The sequence below is a fragment of the Carlito syrichta genome, unplaced genomic scaffold (genome assembly GCF_000164805.1).
Source record: "Carlito syrichta isolate Samal-C Ts95f unplaced genomic scaffold, Tarsius_syrichta-2.0.1 Scaffold305865, whole genome shotgun sequence".
Taxonomy (NCBI): Eukaryota; Metazoa; Chordata; class Mammalia; order Primates; family Tarsiidae; genus Carlito; species Carlito syrichta.
In genome coordinates, this window is record NW_007249961.1 from 162,682 (window position 1) to 183,839 (window position 21,158).

Genomic DNA, 21,158 nt, shown 5'->3' on the forward strand with positions numbered 1-21,158 from the left:
GAAAGCAGGATTTATTGAGAGGACAGAAAAGCTCCCACAGTGGGAGGGGACCCAAAGGAGTTGCCCTATATTGGTGACTTTCAATTGAGAAATTCACACTTGAGAAATAATATTTGGATTGGATTAATAAATGGAAACAGATTGGAGACTTATTCTTACTGGTTTGCCTTTGGTTATTAATCCTTCATAATTGCCCAGTTGCAATTATGTTAAGTTAGCCCAATGGGACTAACTTTTAACAGCTTAAAATGATACACTGATTCCACTGTCTCTCATCTGCCCTCACTAATTGATCCAAGCGTTGGCAGGACCACCCAGAGCAGAGATAGTGATGACAGTGTGTACTTGGAGCCAGACAGACTGTGTTCCAGTTCCCCATAGCACAAACTTCATTTCCTCATGGAAGCCCGTCTGACCTCCCAAGTCTACCCAAGGGGAGGTTAGCATAGCACCATATGCCTCCCATTTATAACACAGTTGCCTTTGCTGCTTTGTTTTGGTATTTGTTTAGTCTGTCTCTCCAACCAGACACTGAGCCCCATGGGGGCAGGAATCACATTGCTCTTACTCACTATTTGTATCTCCAGCACCTAGCACAGTCCTTGCACATAATCAGTACTGGATAGAGATCAATGAATAAATGAATGAATGAATGATTTATTAAAGACACAATTCCCACTCTCAGGGAATGGAAAGTCTGGTAAGGAAAGAATGATGAGAACTGTAATAGAAAGCAGAGGTGGCACACGGAGTGCAGTGACTAGATTAATTATTCAGAGAAACTTCCTCAAAGATGTGTTTGACCAGGATCTTAAAGAAAAGTGGAGGGAAAAGCAGATGAGGAGTGAAAGACAAAAGATGAGGAGGTGACCAACCATTACAGAGCAGTGAGAGAGAGTGTAGCAAAGTAAGCAGGGCCACATCCTTCAAAAGGCTCTGCACAGGTAACACAGGGGGTTTGGATTTCATCTTCTATTCCCATCCAAACACCTATCTAAGCACGATGACCAGTCTGCCCCAAGGCTAAGTGAGAAAAATAAAGACAAGATAGGTTTCCATTAAGCCAAAGTCCTGGCTTTTAGATGCTTTTCAATGGGACAAAGCAATATGAGAGGCTATATGTATTGCTATCTTCCTGACCAGAAAACTCTTGGGAGCTTTGTCTTTCTTCCATAAAGCCTTTTCTTTCTTTCTTTCTTTCTTTCTTTTTTTGAGTTGGCATCTCACTTCATCTCCCAGGCTGAAGTGCAGCGTCACACTCATGGCCACCCCAGCGCCAATCCACTGGACTGAGGCGATCCTTCCACTTCAGCCTTCCAAGTAGCAGGAACTACAGACATGCGCCACCATACCCAGCTAATTTTTTGATTTATGGTAGAGATGAGGTCTCGCCAAGTTTCCCGGGCTGTTCTCAAACCTGTGGACTCAGGCAATGCTCTTACCTCAGCCTCCCAAAATGCTGAGATTACAGGCTTGAGCCACCGTGCCCAGGCCAAAAAAACTTTTCTTAACTCATGCTGTGTAGCATTTGGGGGCCCCTTACAAGACAGATGGCAGCCCTGAAGGACCCACCTGACTTGACAGAGGGTATAAGGAAGGATTGCCGGAGTCCAGCAGGAGAGGCAACTTTCACCAGGGGTAGGGGAGTTAGTGGGGAAGGTGTATTCCTCTGATATTATGTCTGGGATCTCATGGTCTCTTCTCTTCTGCTTATTTATTTATAAGGATTGCCGGAGTCCAGCAGGAGTGGCCACTGCGCTCCAGTCTGGGCGACCGAGTGAGACTCCAACTCAAAAAAAAAAAAAATTATTTTCAATGGTTATAAGCAACAGTCTGCTACTAAACACACCAGTGAAATACAATTTTCTATTTCAGAATTCAGTCTCTCTGATACCTTTAAATTTTAGTTTAACAAATATTGATTGGGTAAATAATAAATTAAAGGACTTCTATGTATAATTTCTGAGAGTATAGAGATAAGAAGAAAAGGAATTCCTCACCCTGCTGATGGCAAGGTTCCATTCACTCTTAGCAACCCAAGAGGTAGTTACGGGAATTGACATTTGTCAAATGTCTATAAATATCATGCACTAATATTATCACATATACTTCTCATAAAATCTTTGGGAGAGGATAGGAATTATATACATTTTATAAATGAGAAAACTGAACTTTAGAGAAACTAACTAACCTGTTCATGGTCACACAGCTAGAGAATGTGAGAACACATATTTAAAACTGGGTTCTTGAAATTGTGAATGTCAGCATAGACCTGATTTCACAAAGGTTACACAAAACATGTTCATAAAAACAGAAGGCAGAGCAAAACTCCTGAGTTCTAGTGGAAAGTTGTCATTTCAGAAGATGAACCAGTGATAGATTTTGGCATCTTGTTAACCGTCTGTTTACACTGCAAAACAGTGTAAGGAAATATGTTGAATGTGAAGTCAGATGTATCTAATCACTGATCTGATGTTCATGAGTGTATGATCTTGGACATGCTACTAAATCTTTCAAATATGAAGTTGCCAACAGCAACTGGAACTCACAACATCCAAAACTCTAAAATATTTTAAAACACCATAATACAATGTGGTATTTTGAGGATTTCCTTGCAGAAGAAACTAAGCTATTTCAGGTAGCAAAATTTAACAAATACTTATGAATTCCTTGAGTTTAAGTTCCCAAAATTATCTAGAATTTTTTTTTTGAGTCAGGGTCTTACTCTGTTGTACAGGCTGTAGTACAGGGGCATGATTACAGCTCACTGCAGCTTCAACCTCCTGACTCAGCCTCCCAAGTAGCTGGGACTACAGGCATACACCACCACCTCTGGCTATTTTTTTTTAAAATACAGACAAGGTCTCACTATGTTGCCCAGAATGGCTTCAAACTCCTGAGCTCAAACAATCTTCTCACCTCGGCCTTTCAAAGCACTGGGATTACAGGTGTCAGCCACTATGGCCAGCCTGCTTAGATATTTTTCATTGTGTCAATTTATTCTCTAGAACTAAAACAATCTCTATTTCAAAAGCCATAAAACAAAGTGTCAGGTAAACTTAATAACTACGTGGATTTTTCTGTGATTCAAATGATTATTAATGATAAAATGAATAAAATTTCAACCCATGCACATTCACTTGTGTAAAGTACCATAGTGTTAGGGCAGTAAAGATCAAAAGACAGACTTTGCAATAAGTATAAATAAGCAGAAGAGAAGAGACCATGAGATCCCAGACATAATATCAGAGGAATACACCTTCCCCACTAACTCCCCTACCCCTGTGATCAATATCCCACGAGGTTCTAAAGATGACTGAAGATGGCTTCTGGCCCATCCACGAGTCTCTGCTGAGAAAGGACTTATGAATGAGAAGAAAGTGATCTTGAGAGATTTTCAGCTTCAAAGAAATTGACCATTTCTTAAGGTAAACTTATGTATACATGGAACATTCTGAATTGGTGACTCTGGGGCTAAAAATTCAGGAGTACTCCCAGATGTGCATTCTCAGAATGCTCTTAGGAATGTGAAAATCTCCAGAAACAATTCTTATCCTTCTAACTACCACTCAAAGTCCAAAGATGGACTTTCCTTATTTCACACATTGTAGAGATGACTTTGCCTATAGTGTGCATATGCAAACAATAAGAGAGATGCAAAATAGCATAACAAATTGCTAGTAATAAATCTATCTACAAAACCTTCTAGGCAAGTTATAATCCGTTTTTTTTTTTTTCTGTCAGGGTCTCACTCTGTTACCCAGGCTAGAATGCGGTGGCACAATCGAGGCTCACCACAACCTCCAACCCCTGGTCTCAAGCAATCCTTCCACCTCACCCTTCCAAGTAGCTGAGACTACAGGAACATGTCACCATGCCCAGTTTAAAAAAAATTTTTTTGGAGAGATGAGGTTTCACTATCTTGTCTAGGCTGATCTCAAACTCCTAAGCTCAAGTTATCCTGCTGCCCTGGCCTCCCAAAGTGCTGGGATGACAGGCATGAGCCTAGTTACAAGTTATAATCTTTATGTGCATCAACTTCCTTGCTGGAAAATACATAGGGGGGCTAGTTAACATCAATTTTATGGTTATGAGAAGGATTAAATATATATGATTTATATAAAACTCTTAGAACAGTTGCTAACCTACACTAAGTACTCAATAAATAATATATCATAATGATAAATGCAACCCAAATTTTCCAGTATTCAAAAAAGAAAATATTAAAGGTAATGAAATTGACATTCTAAACTCCTCTGCCTAAGAATTTTTCTTGCCCTGAGAATTAAGAATTTTACAAGAAGGTTAACATATTTCTTACAGTAACAAGCATGTAGAAAAATTATTTAATGATATAAAATGTAAGATTTTTGGTACTAAGATGATTTTCAATTTCATTAGCTTACATATTAGAAAACTCCTAAAGTATATTAAATCCCAAGTCTCAAGTAAATAATATGGCAATTCTTTTGCAAATAGACAAAGACCCCAAAGAGCAATTTACTGAGTTAGCCTGTATTTGCCGAGTCCTCAATTTCCCTTATATTATCACCATGACATGTAGGAGGAAGAGGATTCTGCAAATATAAACTATTTCCTGGCCAACCACTATTTTCATAATGTATGAAACTGGGAACGAGGATCAGAGAACAATTTTAAAAAGGTGATTTTTGCTAGTCACTGGTAACACTGCCAGAATTTGAAATCTCCTGACAGTCTGTCTTTTAACAATCTCTTAGAGGTTGGAATAAAACTCTTCATTTAAAATTATATGAGAATTTCCTTGAAGTTTCAAAAGTGGTCCTTAGGCCGGGCTTGATTGCTCAACCTGTAATTCCAGCACTTTGGGAGGCCAAGGCGCCACAGGTTCAAGACCAACCCGGGCAACTTGATGAGACCTCGTCTCTACCATAAATTCTTTAAAAATTAGCCAGGCATAGTAGCACGCACCTGTAGTTCCAGCTACTTGGAAGGCTGAGGTGGAAAGATCACCAGAGCCCAGCAGGTCTGCGCTGAGGTGGTTGTGAGCGTGCCGCCACACTCCAGCTTGGGCGACCAAGTGAGACTACAACTCAAAAAAAAGGAGGGGGGACAACCCCTTCGGGTCCCCTCCCACTGTGGGAGCTTTTTTGTCCTCTCAGTAAATCCTGCTTTCTCACACACACACACACAAAGTGGCCCTCAATCTTCCTTGGAAGATGCCTTTGTATGACGATACTAACAATCATGGCTGGTCTAACTCCATCCCTTTGGGGTTCATAATTCTCTTTACCTGATTCTAAAGTGGATATGAATATAGTTTTGCCACCATCTTCTTAGTGGGTAGAGAAGGATGAAAGATATATTAATTGAATATGTATACTATACCAGGTATATATTATTTTAATTTATTTAAAGACATAATAAGTTATTACATTAAGATCAAAGACATTTCTATTCTCCTTGTTTAAGTCAAGATAAGAATGAAGGTTCTCAAAAGAAACTTTTGCTAAAAACTAGAAGAAAATTCTCACCCTTTCTTCTACTTTCCCCTCACCCCAAAGTAAGTTTACAGAACATAGTGCTTTGATTCTTTCTAAAATGTGGCCCTAACTTTGCCTGGTTAGCAGAGCTTATGAAGCATCGGTTCTTTTTTCCTTCATTCAACAACAACCAATCCCCTTTCAGAACCTCAATATTTCCCCTTGTTACTTTTTCCTTTCCCCTTTTAACCTACCTACCCCCTCCTACTCTGTCAGGGAAAACCCCCACAATACTAGCCTGGTAAGACAAAAGGCTATATATAACATGTCTAATGGGTCACATTTGTTTGAATTTGTGTCTCATTGAGAAATAGATACAGAAATAGATATAGATATCAATATATTTTTCAAAGTAACACCCTGTTCCACCAATGCCAACTGGTATCTTTTTCTCATGACAGATAGGGAATTATCCTCCTACTGAATTTCCTGGTCTGACTAAAGATGTCTAGTGTGCAGGATACGCCACTGGAAATACGGAAGATATACCAAGGTCAGAAGATCAATAGACCCTTAACAGAGTCGAGCTCAAGGTGGATACACTGATCAACTCTTTTCTCTTCTTAATTTATAAGTGTAATTTAAATTTATCTGAGCCAGGAAGCACAAAGTACTATTGAATTACATCTTTTGAAAGCATGGATGTTTGAAGACAAAACTAAAAGTTGCAAGGAGGACTGACTCAAAGGGAGAAAATCCTCTAGTGAATCTTGACTTTGTTTTCTAAATAGGAAGTGAGAATGAAGATGAAAGTGGAGGTGAAACAAAAGAAAACAATGCCCATGTAAAACACCATTCTAGGAAATAAAGGGACCAAAAACAAAGAAAATAGAAATAGAAGACACATCCTTACCTGAAAATAACCGAACAATACATATGCAAATGGACCCCAGTGATAAAATATGTAAACCACAATTACAACTTTACAGAAACATTTATAGTTAGAATTCCACCTTTCTTTGAAAACTGACAGGCACAAACTTTTACTGGGTTAGCAAGTTCAAACTCTACTTTTTTCTCCCAAGCCAACGAGAATAGAAATTCGTTTTAAACCTCTGAAAATCAAACGGCCAAGGTGAGGTTAAGCTTACCTGGACCATTAACTGGATCTGAACTAGGAGGACTTACGCCTCTTTGTCAATTGCAACTTTGTAACAAACTCTTAGTCCTCTGTTGGGATGGTGGTGTTGAGGGTTAGTGTGATGCTGAGAAGTTTTGCATCTGACACTACCTTTCATTTGGGGACGTCTAAGAGAGGGTTCCCTTTAGGGAGGAAAAGGAAAAGAGGGGACCTTACTCTTTGATGGAGAAGGGAAGAAAGAAGAATGTGCCTTGTTTCTGCTAGCATACAGGAGTCACACAGACTTGGGTTCGACTCTGAATCTGTTTCCTCATCTGAAACAATGCAAGAAATCTCTACCAGGGTTTGCTGTGATGGAGACATCCAATGATGTGTAAAGCGGTACGCAGGAGGCCCTCAAAAAGTCTCTTTTTTCTCCCCAAAAAGAATAGAAGGAAAGAAAAGTGAGCACCCACAGGGGTACAATTCCGACCACCCACACCCAGCTCCCACGGGCATTTACCTCCCGGGAGAGCGACTCTGCCCCCGCGCCGGCCGAGCGCCACCAAATCCTCGACGGAGCTCCCTGGTCCCCGCGGGAAGGGGCCACGCCACTCACCTCCAGCGCTACTAGCCGTAAGCCGGGGTCAAGCCTTCGGGCCGGCGCGGCCAATCTCTTATAGAAGCGGGCGTCGGAGCGGACCAATGGGCGCCGGAGACAGCCAGGCGGCGGCCAATGAGAAGGGAGCACGGACGGACGTGGGCGGGGTCCTCCCGGAGGGCGGGCGTGAGCCGGCTGGCAGCTGACCCCCGTGGGTGCGGCTGGCCCCGCCCAGCCGGCGCCCGGAGACTCGTGTCCTTAATCTTTATGTGTATCTGACTGGTGTTTTAATTAAGCTAGTGTTAGGCTATCCTTAACCACAAAAGTCTGGCTAATAGTAAACTATCCAGAGTTGGAAATTGCCTCCAAGCCAAGACGACATCCGTTCGCGACCGCGCCGCCATCGCCCACTTCTCACACATCTCGGTGCTTCTGGGTTATTCCATAGCGCTGTCGTGCCTCATCATTCATTCCCTTGGTGCCTTCCCTTGTGCCTTGAGGCAGAGCGAGGGTTGAACTTTTTTAGAAGGAAAATGCTCAGCGTCCTTCTAATTTAAAATGTTTTAAAGCTGCAAGCAGGTGAGCATTTCGTGTTAGCAGAAAATCATGGGACAGGCTATAGGAACAACGTGAAACAGAAGCACGCAAATCGGAATAGGTATTTGTTGGCTGAGGGCCCAGTTGAGTAGCTCCTGCTGTGGGACACTCTTTTCTAAAATTTTTGAAAAGTCAAATTTATTGATGTAATATGCACTTTTTTGCAGTGTACAGTTCTATGGGTTTTGACAAACGTATGCTACAAACGTATGGGTTTGACAAACGTATGGGTTTAGGACAAACGCTGTTTGTCACCAAGCTATCAAAATATAGAACATTTTCACCATCCCAGAAAGTTCCAGCCCCCAGCAACCCCTCATCTTATTTCCATCCCTATAGTTTTGCCTTTACTAGAATGTCATAGAAATGGAATCACACGATATGTACAGGTGTTTGGCTCCTGGCACTTCATGTAATGCTTTTGAGCTCCATGCTACATGAATCAGTAATTTGTCCCTTTTTTGTTTGTTTGTTTGTTTTCTGGGTTTTTTTTTTTTTTTTTTCTGAGTATGGATGTACTTTACAGTGCGGGACATTTGTAGCTTTCACATGCATTTTTTTCTTTTATCTGTGCAGTGATTTTATGAGGCAAATGTTATTTTTATTTTACAGATAAGGAAATGGAAACACAGGGAGGCTCTAAGACACTCTTCTGGCACAGGCTATAAGTTATGTAAAATCAAGAACCAAGCAAAAGGGCTGGGTGCAGTAGATCACACCTGCAATCCCAGCATTTGGGGAAGTCAAGGCAGGAGGATTGCTTGAACCCAGGGGTTCGAGACCAGCCTAGGCAACATAGTGAGACCTTGTCTCTGAAAAAAAAAAAGTTTTAATTAACCAGGCAGGGTGGTGCATGCCTGTAGACCCAGATATTTGGGAGGCTGAGGTGGGTTGATCACTTGAGCCCAGGAGTTGGAGGCCATGGTGAGCTGTGATCGGGTAACTGCACTCCTGCCTCAGCCTCCCTAGGATTACAGGCATGAGCCACCATGTCTAGCCAATATCTAATTTTATAATTAGCATTTTTCAAATTATTAGCAGAGCCAAGCATCATTTCAGACATTTGTTCATATGTGAATCCAGATCACTGCTTACTTCTCATTCCGGTTATTTTTTCTTAGGTTTTTTGTTTTGTTTTGTTTTGTTTGTTTTTTTGTTTGTTTGGAGTCAGAGTCTCACTCTGTTGCCCAGGCTGGAGTGCAGTGGCATGAGCACGGCCATTGCAGTTTAGACCTGCTGGTCTCAGGCGATCCTTCTATCTCAATCTTCCAAGTCACTGGAACTACAGGTGTATGTATGCCAACACACCCAGCTAATTTTATGATTTATTGTAGAGATAAGGTGTTACCAAGTTGCCCAGGCTGGATTCAAACCCCTGAGCTCCAGCAATTCTTTCACCTTAGTCCCCCAAAGTGCTGGGATTACAGGTGTGAGCCACTGGGCCCAGCTTTTTCGTCTTAAGTAGGGTCTCTCTAGATATTATGGATATTAACTCTGTCTGCTATGTGTTTCTGTCATCTAAACCTTTCATTTGTCTTTAACGTCATTGAAAGATGTCATTTCTCAAAACTTTTTTTTTTTCACAAAGTTAAATCAATATTTTAGACTAGAGTTTAGGGGTCCCAAAAACCATGCCCATCTCTCTCCTCCTGGTTCTAAGCTGGACAGAAAGAGACTCATTGTGAAGCAAGAAGTACGAGTTGAAGCAGGGTTGAAGAAGTATGGGTTGGAAGGCTATGGAAGGAGTCCAGCTGGGACTCCATGGTAGATGTGGGGTAGAGTGGAGATGAGGGGAACAGAGGACCACCTGAGCATGTGCTTCAGAGATGGAGCCAATAGGATCAGCTGATGGCAGGGGTGGGGGGTGATAAGGTAAAGGGGGCAAGGGCGATTCCTAGATTTTTTACTTGACAATTGGGTAGGTTGCAGTTCCATTGACTAAGATGAGGACTGGAAAGAGGAAGAACAAGGTTGGCAGGGAGGAGAAAACGAAGTTTGCTTTGAACTTATTAGGTTTAGATGCCTCCTAGCTATTCAAACAAAAAAGTCATGGAGGCCTTAAGAAATGGAAGTACAAACTTCTGAAAGAGATCATAGCCAGAGGAGTAAGTGCAGATGTCACCAGCATAATGATCATTTATAAAGATAGTATATAAATTATATGACTGGATGAAATTTCATAGGGAGAAAATATCCCAAGAGGCAAGAAAGAGACCAGTACTGGACCCTTGGGGCACACCAAGTTTCAGAGCCTAAAAGAGAAGGAGGGGAAGGCAGAAAAGTAGATGTGAAGGAGTGGACACCAAGGGGGGAGGAAACTCAGGCGACTGTGGTGTTACAGAAACCAAGAGGTGAAAGTATTTTAAGAAGGAAGGAGTCATTACTTGCTTGTAACATCACTTCAAGTGAGGACAGAGATGTAACTAGTAGATTCAGCATCAGGGAAGTCGTTGGAATCCTTGATGAGCAATTTCAGCAGTGTGGGGCAGAGGGAATCCAGTTTACAGGAGCAGAGGTGAGATTAGGCCACCGAGACCTTGCCAACTCTTGCAGGAATTTCGTTGTAAAGGGGAAGAGAAAAAGGTGATAACAACTGGAGGGGAATGTGGGGTAAAGAGAGTGTGGTTGTTGTTGTTTTAAGATAAGAAATACTATAGAGAGAATTATCTAGTGGAGCAGAAGAAGTGGATGATTTAAGAAAGTCAGGCAGTAATTGTAGGAGCAAAGTCCATCTTACCGAACCCACTGGTTCTAACAGGTCAGCCAGGAAAGTCCCTTGACTTCCTAAGTATATAATCATATCATCTGAAAATGCACCTGAAAAAAATAATAGCACTTTTCATAAAAATGATTAGCATAAAAGACAGAGTAGTGGTGGTTTGTTTTGAGGAAAGACAAGAGTTGTGATTACGAAGGGGCATATATAGGTGGCCTCTGAGATGACTGACACAGTTCTATTTCATCAGCTGGTTAACAGATACAGAATTATTTGCTTTTTAAATAATTCAATATGATGCACATTTGTTTCATGCAGTTTTCTGTTTGTGTTCTACTATACAAGAAAGATATTTAAGAAAAACAAAATAAACAGAAAAGTAGCCCTTTTATTCTTTCTTTTTAATATTTATGACTTATACCTATTTGCTTTTCACCCTATTGTGTTAGCTAGGGCTGTCAGAAAAATGTTCAACAATAACATCCTTGTTTTGTCCCAGACTTTAATGTGAATGTTTCATATGTGTCAGTTAAGAACCATGCCTGCTACAGGCATCATGTTAATGAAGTTTTCTCTTATTTCAGTCTATAAAGAGCTTCTTCTCAGAAGTAGATGTTAAATTTCATCAAATGAGTTGACATTTAATAAAATGATCACATAGTTCTTTTTTTTAATCTATTAATGTAGTGAATTACATTAAAGATTTCCTAATGTTAAACCACCCTTGCATTTCTGGGTTGACTCATTTCAGTCATGATTTTTTAAATGCTTTTATACATCTTTTAATATAGTGAATTTTACTTGTTGGTATTTTGTCTAGAATTTTTGCATGCATATTATTAGAAGAGATTGGTCTATAGTTTTCTTTTTCTTTTTTTTTTAATGTGACTGTTCTTATCCAGTTTTGCTAACAGGGTTTATTATCTCTGTAGAATTCAGAAATTTTTTACTATTTTCTGTTGCCTTGAGGTAGAGATGGAGATAGTTCTTTTACAAACTTTTCAATGTGAATATTAGATTTTTAAGGTTTTCTGACTCCTTCTGGGTTTAGTCTTTAATATTTTCCTAGAAAATTATCCACTATTTAAAAATGTGCATGTGATTGTGTTCTTTTGGTTTTTTTCTTATTTTTTTCTTTATCGCACAAGAGTCAGAAAATGTGCCTGTGTGATTTTTTATTTAGGAGAAATTATTAGGATGCTCTTTGTAACTTATCACATCATCTAATTTTATGAATGCTCCAACTAATTTGAAAATAATATAAATTTTTAATTTTGGGGGTATGTAATAATCAGGATAGAGCAAGCAATCTTACCATAATGAATCATCCCTTTATTGCACTAACATAATAAAGATTTATTTAACTCTCACTCTAAGTTTAACATACAGTGGGTGACTCTCTAGGGCAGCCCTTCTCCATGTGGTTACTCAGGAATTCAGGCAACTTCCAACTTGTGGTTCTGCCATCTCAAACCATGGCTGTTACCAAAAGAGAAGAGAGTTTTGAGGTAGAATACCAGCTTGCAAATAAATGTTTGGGCGTTTTACTAATTTGCTATAACTAATCTCACTTTATCAACTGTAATCTCATCGCCCTTCCTTACTATAAGAGAACTGTTACATATGGTCTTCATATAAGCCCAGGAAGAAGATAAAAACAAAATGTGGTGAGTCCATAGACTTTATCAAAGGCCACAAAGGTCTACATATGTGTGCACTTAGAGCATAGGAATTGAGAGCACTGTGGAGTCAAACAGTGCCATTTACTTAACTTGGCAACTTCAGGCAAGTTATTTAACTTTTGTGTGCCTTGGTTTCTCCACCTATAAATCCCCGTCTCATAGGATTGTTATGAGGACTGATTGAGTTCATATATATAAAGCATTTATAATACTGCTTGGCACATAGCAAGTACTATATTTGATAAAGAAATAAAGCATACATAAAAATCAATGTTGTAAAATATTGATCCTATATGTCTTTACTAACTTTTTAAACTCAGTTTGTCCATTTCTGAGAGATGAGTTTAAGTTTCCTCCCACTAGAAAAAAATTATCCTGGTATTTTGAACAAAATTTGCTTAATATGCTTAGTTGCTCTATTGTTTGTTATTTTACAGTTGGTGGTGGTTACATCTTATTAACCATATCACTTAGAGTTATAAAATAGCTCAAGTGTCTCTGTAATGTTTTTCACCTTGAATTCTATTGTCTTTGTTTTGCAATTCCCGCTTTCTATTTTGTTATCACTTACCTAATTTTTCTTTACCCATGCCTTTAATATGTGTTGTTCTAAGTTTGTCGCTTGTAAACAGTCTAAAATTTGATTTTGTCTCTTAAAAGAATATCTGTCTTTTAATAATGGAATTTAACTGTTCATACCCATGGGTATATTGAGTCTTAAAATATATTTGGATTTCTTTCCTTTTTTTTTCCCCAACCTGACCTTTGCTACTTGATCAAATTTTCTCTGGTCCTTTTTTAAAAAATCTAGTAGCTTAGAAATTCTACATCTTTTCTTATTTCAATAGTGATTATCCTTGAATGAGTGACATATTTAAATGTATCTATTCCTATCAGCACCAAGATTAGTCAGTATCTACAACCTCTCTCCTTAACAGGACAAGGCATTGGAATGCTTTGGTTTCTCTTTTCCCTTGCCCACTCCATCCTAAACCTCTCAATGTCTCATTCACTCACTCAACAAATATTTACTGAGCCTCAACTATGTGTTAAAATCATTTGGATTTTTATTTACAAATTGTTAGTACATTAACATTTAATAATTGCAGCAAGTCGGGCTCGGAGGCTCAGCTTGTAATCCCGCACTTTGGGAGGCTGAGGTGAGTGGATTGGAAGAAGAGAGTTTCTCTTTCTTATCTTTAACTTTGGAGGATAAAAACCTGGTCACCCAGTGGAAGATGGCTTATTGAGAGGGATGCCAACGTGGCATTTATTAAAAGATGCAGAGAAACCGGGACATAATGGCATTATTTAGACACCTGAAACCAACCATACCTGAAACTTGCTCTTTTTCATTAAACCATAGGTTTCTGACCCATAAATAACAATTATTTCCTGTTCCATGAGTTCCTTTTCTTATTTATTTATTTTTCTTTCATTTTTGTTTTTGTTTGTTTGAGTTGGTGGTCTCACTCTGTCACTCAGCCTCTGTGCAATGGCACAATTATAGCTCACTGCAGCCTCAAACTCCTGGGCTCAGGCTATCCTTCTGCCTTAGCCTCTGGAGTAGCTGGGACTACAGGTGTGTGCCACTGCACCTGGCTAGTTTTTTATTTTTTGTAGAGATGAGGTCTTGTTATGTTGCCCAGGTTGGTCTCAAACTCCCGGGCTCAAGTGATCCTCTTGCCTTTGCCTCCCAAAGTGCTGGGATTACAGGCATGAACCATTGTGCCCAGCCAAATTCATTTTTTATTTTCTTGAAGTACATCCTTTTTTTTTTTCCAGAAAGATTGCATGGGATACTTCAAAATAGGCATATGACTGAAAGTGTCCCAATTCTGGAGCCTTGCTTTCTTTGTCACTTCATACATCTCCTTGAGAAATAACAAGTAAAGCCAATATAGCATTTTATATGCCAGCAGTTTAATGTTCATGTATTACAAGTAGAAAATGAAGCATTTTTAGGTTTTTAAAAGTAGGCTTCATAGCCGGACAAATATGAATTCAAATTCCAACTCTTTCACTTACGATCTGTGTGATCATTGACATATTTCTTAACCTCTGTGAATCTTTCTTCATCCAGAAAGTAGAGATATTATCTCCCTTGTGAGACTTGTATTAATAAGATGTATGCAAATTTCCTAGATCTGGTTGTAGCATACAGTAAGCACACAGTGATTATAAGTTTCCTTCCTCTTTCCTTTCCTTATGGTGCTTCAATAAATTTCAACAAAGTATAATATCACCACAGGGAGGGATATTTATTTTAATACATGTTTTTAACCCCAAATCCTTATACAAATGGTTTGAAGAGTAGCATAAGCATTCATGATCTGTGCAATTATTTTTTAAAAATTATAGTTCCAAGATGTTATACTTCTAAGATAGCAAATGTCATGTTGAATTTTTAGTGTTGAGTCATTTAAAAAAAATACATCAAATGTGGGTTTACAGTGTCTGGAAAGTATAGAGAATAACTTTCTCTTTGGGCAGGAGGATCAAAGCAAAGTGCAGCCTTGTCACATAGTATGCACGCCCCAGAAAGAATCATTCTTTGAAAAATCATTTTCAGGCTGATAGAGATTTTCATGCCATGTTATACACAAATTGAGCGTCTAAAATGCATGTTAACTGTTTTGTGACAGGAAGAATAATTTCGGACATCACAGTGTGATTTATATGTATGGCTAAGAGAAAAAAATCTTTTCAGGAAAAAAACAAAATAGGCCCAAAGTAAAAGTTGTGCTTATTGGGCCTGACAGGGTAGCTCACACCTGTAATCTCAACATTTTGGGACACTGAAAGTGGGAGGATTGCTTGAGGCCAGGAGTTCAAGACCAGCCTGGGCAACATAGTGAGACCCCCATCAATTAAAAAAAAAATTATCCAGACATAGCGGTGCATGCCTATAGTCCTACCTACTTGGGAGGCTGAGGCAAGATCACTTGAACCCAGGTGGTTGAGGCTGCAGTGAGCCATGATCGTGCCATGGCACTCCAGCCTGGACAACAGAGCAAGACCCTACCTCAAAAAATAAAAAAAAAGTTGTGCTCATCCTTTTTAAACTATATATTGTGTGCATGCAGCAAACTGAATTTACATATTCACATCTTACAAAGTACTTTCATCTGTTGTTTACTTTAGTCCTTAAAGTAACTGAGAATCAGATGGTTTAGTGACTTACCTAAAGTCACTTGGCTTGTCGATGACATAACATAAACTAGAAACCAGCTCTCTCTCTCTCAGTCCTGTGCTGTTTTACTCACCATGCTACCTCTTTTAAGAGGAAACTTGATTTGAACTCCAGTGAACAAATATGTCACATTTAGCTTGGATTTTATCATTTAGTTGAAGGAGATCTCTGTGAGAAGCTACAACCATCTTCTGGAAACCACAGTCACAGTGGGAATCCTCCCTCATTGTAATGCTGTCTAGGACTCTGTACTTATTCCTTCCTTTGCTTCTCTTCTTGACCATAAACTCCTTCAGGGCAAGAACTGTGCCTTTCAGCTCTAAAACTCAGGATCCAGCACAGTGCCTGTTTCAGAGAAGTGCTCAATAAATTACTCACTATGTGTTTGTTGAGAAGGAACAAATGAATTCAAAAATGAGCAAGTCTATGTGAGAGAGGTGAAAATGTACTACTAAAAACAAAATGGTCTCTTAAATCCTTAACCAGGAAGGTCAAAGCTCCATTTATATATCTATGAGCATGAAACAGAGGTTGGGCCGGGCGCAGTGGCTTAAGCCTGTAATCCCAGTTCTTTGGGAGGCCGAGGTGAGGGGATTGCCTGAGCCCACGGGTTCAAGAAAAGCCTGGGAAACTTGGTGAGATCTCATCTCTACAATAAATCAAAAAATTAGCCAGCCATGGTTGTGTGCACCTGTAGTTGCAGCTACTTGGAAGGTTGAGGTGGAAGAATCGCCTGAGCCCAGTGGATCAACACTGGGGTGGCCATGAGTGTGCCACTGCACTCCAGCCTAGGTGACAGAGTAAGACTCCAACTCAAAAACAAAACAAAAAAAAGGGGCTGCTTCTTCAAGGCCTCAGATATTAGAAGCCATATGGGATTCTATCTACATTCAAATTAAAATTAATTTGATGAGGCAAAGGGATGGAGGAGAGAGATCAGACCAGGGCATAATCTCTTGAGTCCTCAAGATCCAAATCTACTTATCCTCCCTCCAAAAAGCATAGTAATCTTTACCACATGATGTCTTCAGTGGGCTCTCATATCAGGTAACACCCAAATGGCTTTATGGGAAGAGCTGTGTACAAGTCTGTTTACACAGAGCAGTACCCAAGTTTCATTTCAACTCAGCTTTAAGTCTCAATTACACTTCTAAAAATTACCATTGGAAACCCTGCTTATCACTTGAACATCTTTGCTTCAACACATTAGCCCACAAAATGTTGGCTTGTGGTCATTTCAAATACATTGAGCAAAACAGCCCAGTTAGTGTTGGTCATGACAAAGTCTTCCATTTGCTATGCACTACAGCCTGTCTACAATCACACAGTGAGTGACAAGGAGGACCAGAATCCAAGCCCTCACTTATTATTCCAGGAAACCTTTTACTGAAATATACCACAAAATTAAAGTCTTATTTCACTTTTAGTTTCCTTGGTTTGTTTGTTCTTTGAGTTAGAGTCTCACTCTGTGGCCTAGGTTGGAGTGCAGTGGCATGCTCACAGTCACCCCAGCGTCGACCTGCTGGGCTCCGGCAATCCTTCCATCTCAGCCTTCCAAGTAGCCGGAACTACAGGCACGCACTACCACACCCAGCTAATTTGTTATTTACTGTAGAGACACAGTCTCACCAAGTTGTCCAGGCTGGTCTCGAACCTGCAGTTTCAGGCAATCCACTCGCCTCGGCCTCCCAAAGTGCTGGGATTACAGGCTGAGCCAATGAGCCCAGCCTCTTTGGGTTTTTAAACTCACTAATTTTGGGTTCTGAATCATATAGAAACCTCTCAATCCATTACTGAGATAATTTTTGTAAATTTTTTTTGGTGAGACACTGGGCTTGAATTTCTGGGCTCAAGCAATCCTCTTGCCTCAGCCTCTTGGGTAGCTGGGAGTACAGATGTGCACCACCACACCTGGAGAATTTTTTTTGTTTGTTTGGGGGGACTTTTTTTAGAGATAGGGTCTCGCTACATTGTCCAGGTTGCATTACTGAGATAATTATGAAAACACCTAATACCATCTGGAAGAATCAAGACATTCTAAGTCTAGGATGCATGATTTCATAAAAGACAGTGTGCCCCCTGGAGTTGTAGAATGCAGCATTCCTGCTCAAGTTAATAAATCAAACAGTGTGAGAAAGTGCCATTAACTATGGAAATACAGAATGTTCTGAATCATTAGAAAGTGCTGGCTATTCTTATTTTTAGGATGAAGGAGAATACCCTATAGCATGAGAATCAACTGTGCTTGGGGAAGTAGGCCCATCGCTTGGGCATACTTGGCCTTCCCCAATGTCTGCTGTCTAATGTTTGCTTTGTGCTTTTTAAAGAGACATTATCACCCCCTCATTCAGTGCCATCAGCCTTTTCTCCTACAAGTTAAACAGCATTTGTTGGGACTGCAGAGAGAAAAGCCAGTACCATTTGTCTAATCAATGATCTCTGAAGCTTTTATGAAAGGGTATCATTGAGTCTACACCAGGGAAAATGAGCAAACTTGACATTTAGCCTACTGTCTTTATTTCTACAACTGAGTTCAAGAGAGTGTGGCCAAGTTTTCATGGAAATCAGAAAGATTCTGAGAGAATACAAATGTGACTATCAGGAAGAGTCAAGAGATGAAAGCACACCGTGTGGAGAGACAAGGAATGCCACTCCTGGAGCTCAAATGGACAGAAAGATCTTTCCCTTGTCTTTGGGAACATCCTAGCTACATAGCAGTAATGCCCTACACCTCACCCTGGAAGAGGCTAGTCACCTCCTTGTGGGTGCCAGATATTAGATTTTACAGGGTGCCAGATATTAGATTTTACATTCTTAGAATGTCTTGATTCTTCCAGATTTTACAGGTTCCACTGTGGCAGAAATTAATCAATAAAGTTCCAGGCTTTCCCTGCAGAGAGTAGCAGCCATGACCTTGATGCCTTTATTTATCATGGCGGGGGTCCATTGGAGGATGTCTGGCTTATGTGTTACATAACGTTTTCCTCAGTGGGCAACATTGCCACTAGCATCAGTTAACCGATTATGCACAAAACCCAGATGTGACCTGCTATGGAAGTGTTTGAAGGGGCCAAGAGGACTCACAGCAAAGGGTGGCCAGGAAAAAGAAGCCTCAGAGAACCCCGGAGCAGCCTGTGTACTCTGTAGATAAGGTAGGTAAATACAGCTCACACAGCCACTTAGCAAGTTCAGGGTCAATTCACAATACCACTAAGGGCCTTCTGCACAGTGATCTCCATTCTCTCCTTTTCAGGCTGTGTGTGTGCTCACCCCACCCGGAGGCACAGAGACTCACTCCCAGGTGTGCACCTGGCCAAAGGCCCAGAAGAGAAAGCTGCACACTTGGCCATCCTGTCTGCCAACAGGTCTGCATGGGCAGCAGAAATGGTTACTGTTTGCCTCCGTAATAAAATCATTGAGTAAATTGTGTAGAGCTTTGAATCAGCCTCATAAGTCACCAGGCAACTCCTCCAGGAAAGGAAGGGGGGATGGTGAGGTGCAGAACTCCAGGGACACAGAAAAGGACCACAGTGTGTCTCTTGCTAAGGCCCTGCCCTGGAAATGCCATGAAGGCAGACACTTGAGGCTGACCATGAAACTCAAACCATATAGCACAGAACTCAAGAACAACAGAACTCTGCCACTTATGGTAAGCAATTCTTCCACCCCAAAGTGGGGTTCCCAAAGCATTGCAAAAATCCTTGGTCATGGGCCAAAATATAAGGGAGACCAAAAAACCACACAATATCTGTTGCTTGAAGGGATTAGCTGTCGTGTGGTGGCAGCCGTAAGAGGACTGTTAATCTTCACCTTTCAGCTAAATTACACTTTTGAGAAGCTCATGCTGGCTAAGCAACCCGCTGAGTAGACTAAGACCGCTGCAAGGATAGGGAAGGTCAGGTTCGGATTCTGTGCTACCTGAAGCTTATTCAGTTTGGGAGCCCTGTCCATGAAAAATAATATTAAATTTCAAATTCAAAATCATTAGGCAGGGTCTTGCAAGGGACCCAAGCAAGTGAAGGGCCCTTAAACCCGTGCTCCCTGTACATAAGAACAATTTGGAGAGTTTTTAAAAGTCTCGATTTCCAGTTTGCACCCCATACTGATTAAATCAGAATGTCTGGGGGTGGGAACTGGGCATCAGTATTTTTAGCAACCTCTTGGTGGTTCCAGTGTGCATCAAAGTCTGGGAACGATGGCCTTTAGCTTAAGCTTTATTAGCTTTGGGCAAGTCTGCCTCTGCCAGGGGAACATAGTTGCCATTCATTTAGCTAACATTTGTGCAGTCATTGCCACACGCCATGCTCTGTGTCCCCAGCACCTAGAGCCAGGCTTGATGTGTAAGCTAGCAATTGGCAAATACTCATCAATTGTGCTCATGAACACCGGTTCGGTAGTGTCTCCTGTTTAATGTCGGAGACCAGCTGTAGCCTGGGTTTGGGACTCTCCAGTTTATCTTCTCCTTTAGATGTGTCAGCATCTTAAAGGAATACTCTAGATTTACCCCAAGATACAGACGCTTCATGGCTCCACCATCCATATTAGTTGCTCCCTGTGGATTCGGGGTATGAAAGAAGTCACTCTGCAAGCCTCCTGAAATGGAACGAAATCTCTTTTTATCCATGGTCTCCCTCTTTGTTTTCTTGGAAATGGAGGAATACTGAGTATACCTGACTGAGTATATCTTCTCCTGAGTGTATCTCCCCCTACTCATCCCCATTTTGCAGGGTCTGGGTCTCAAAATTCTACTTAGACTGTTCCACGGAGGTGGAGAGAAAGGTAACAACTTCATGTGGCCCATAACAAATCTGATATTTCTCTGGAACTCGCACTTGTTAGTAGCAGGAAAATCAACAGAACAAAAATTCAATCCAGTTTCAATGTACTCTGGTCCAATCATTTAAACAAGATCCCTTAGGAATTGCCCAGTCTTTAATGAAAACATCGATAATACAGATTTAGTATCTTAAATATTCCTCCCAAAATGGCATCTAAGTGTAAGAAGGAGAGGGGTAACAACGAGACCTCACGGTGGATGGGAAGAGGATTCTGTTCTTCCCAACCCTGGCCCTTCAGCTTCCAAAGTGCTGGCCGCTTCACTGCACCTGAGGCTGTGTCCTACAGCTAATATAAACTCAGGGTTTTGTCTTGTTTGGCTTGGTAAGGCTCCACAGTGCTCCAAGTGACCAGGCCTCATCGCAGTTCCCACTGGCAACCAGCCTTGAGTCTCTCACACACGCATCATTCCTCCAGCCTCCTGGACCAGCATCTCCCCTCCCTTCTAGCCTTGGCTGTGGCGTCATCATGCCCTCCACAGCAGGCATGTTGGCATGTTCACTGGCTCTCAATTCAGTATCGGTATTGCACAGGAACTTCAGGAAGAGCAGGAAAGCTAAATCTCAGAGCCTCCCTCTGCAGGCAGGAGAACACCAGGCCACAGGTCGGAATGGGAGCAGCCTGAGAGGAGATTTCCTTGTAAAGTCCCACAAGAGGAGTAGGGGCAAGCATTTATCTGCTGTCCTTAATCGTCACAGAGGGCAGGCAATGGTGGCAGGTGCTATTGGGTCAGAGTATACACTGTAGCAAGGCATCCATACACTAAATGACCTGGATATCTCTTACAGCTGTGTAAGCCTTAAGTCTCTGACTAGCACTCCAAAGGAAGTGATCTGGACCTGGAAATTTTGGAACATAATGAAATGAACAGCTATTAACTAGCTCCCTGGTTTTCCTCCTGTCTTGAATTGTCTCTTACTGAGTCCCACTAACTTAGCACAGTGCTTAACA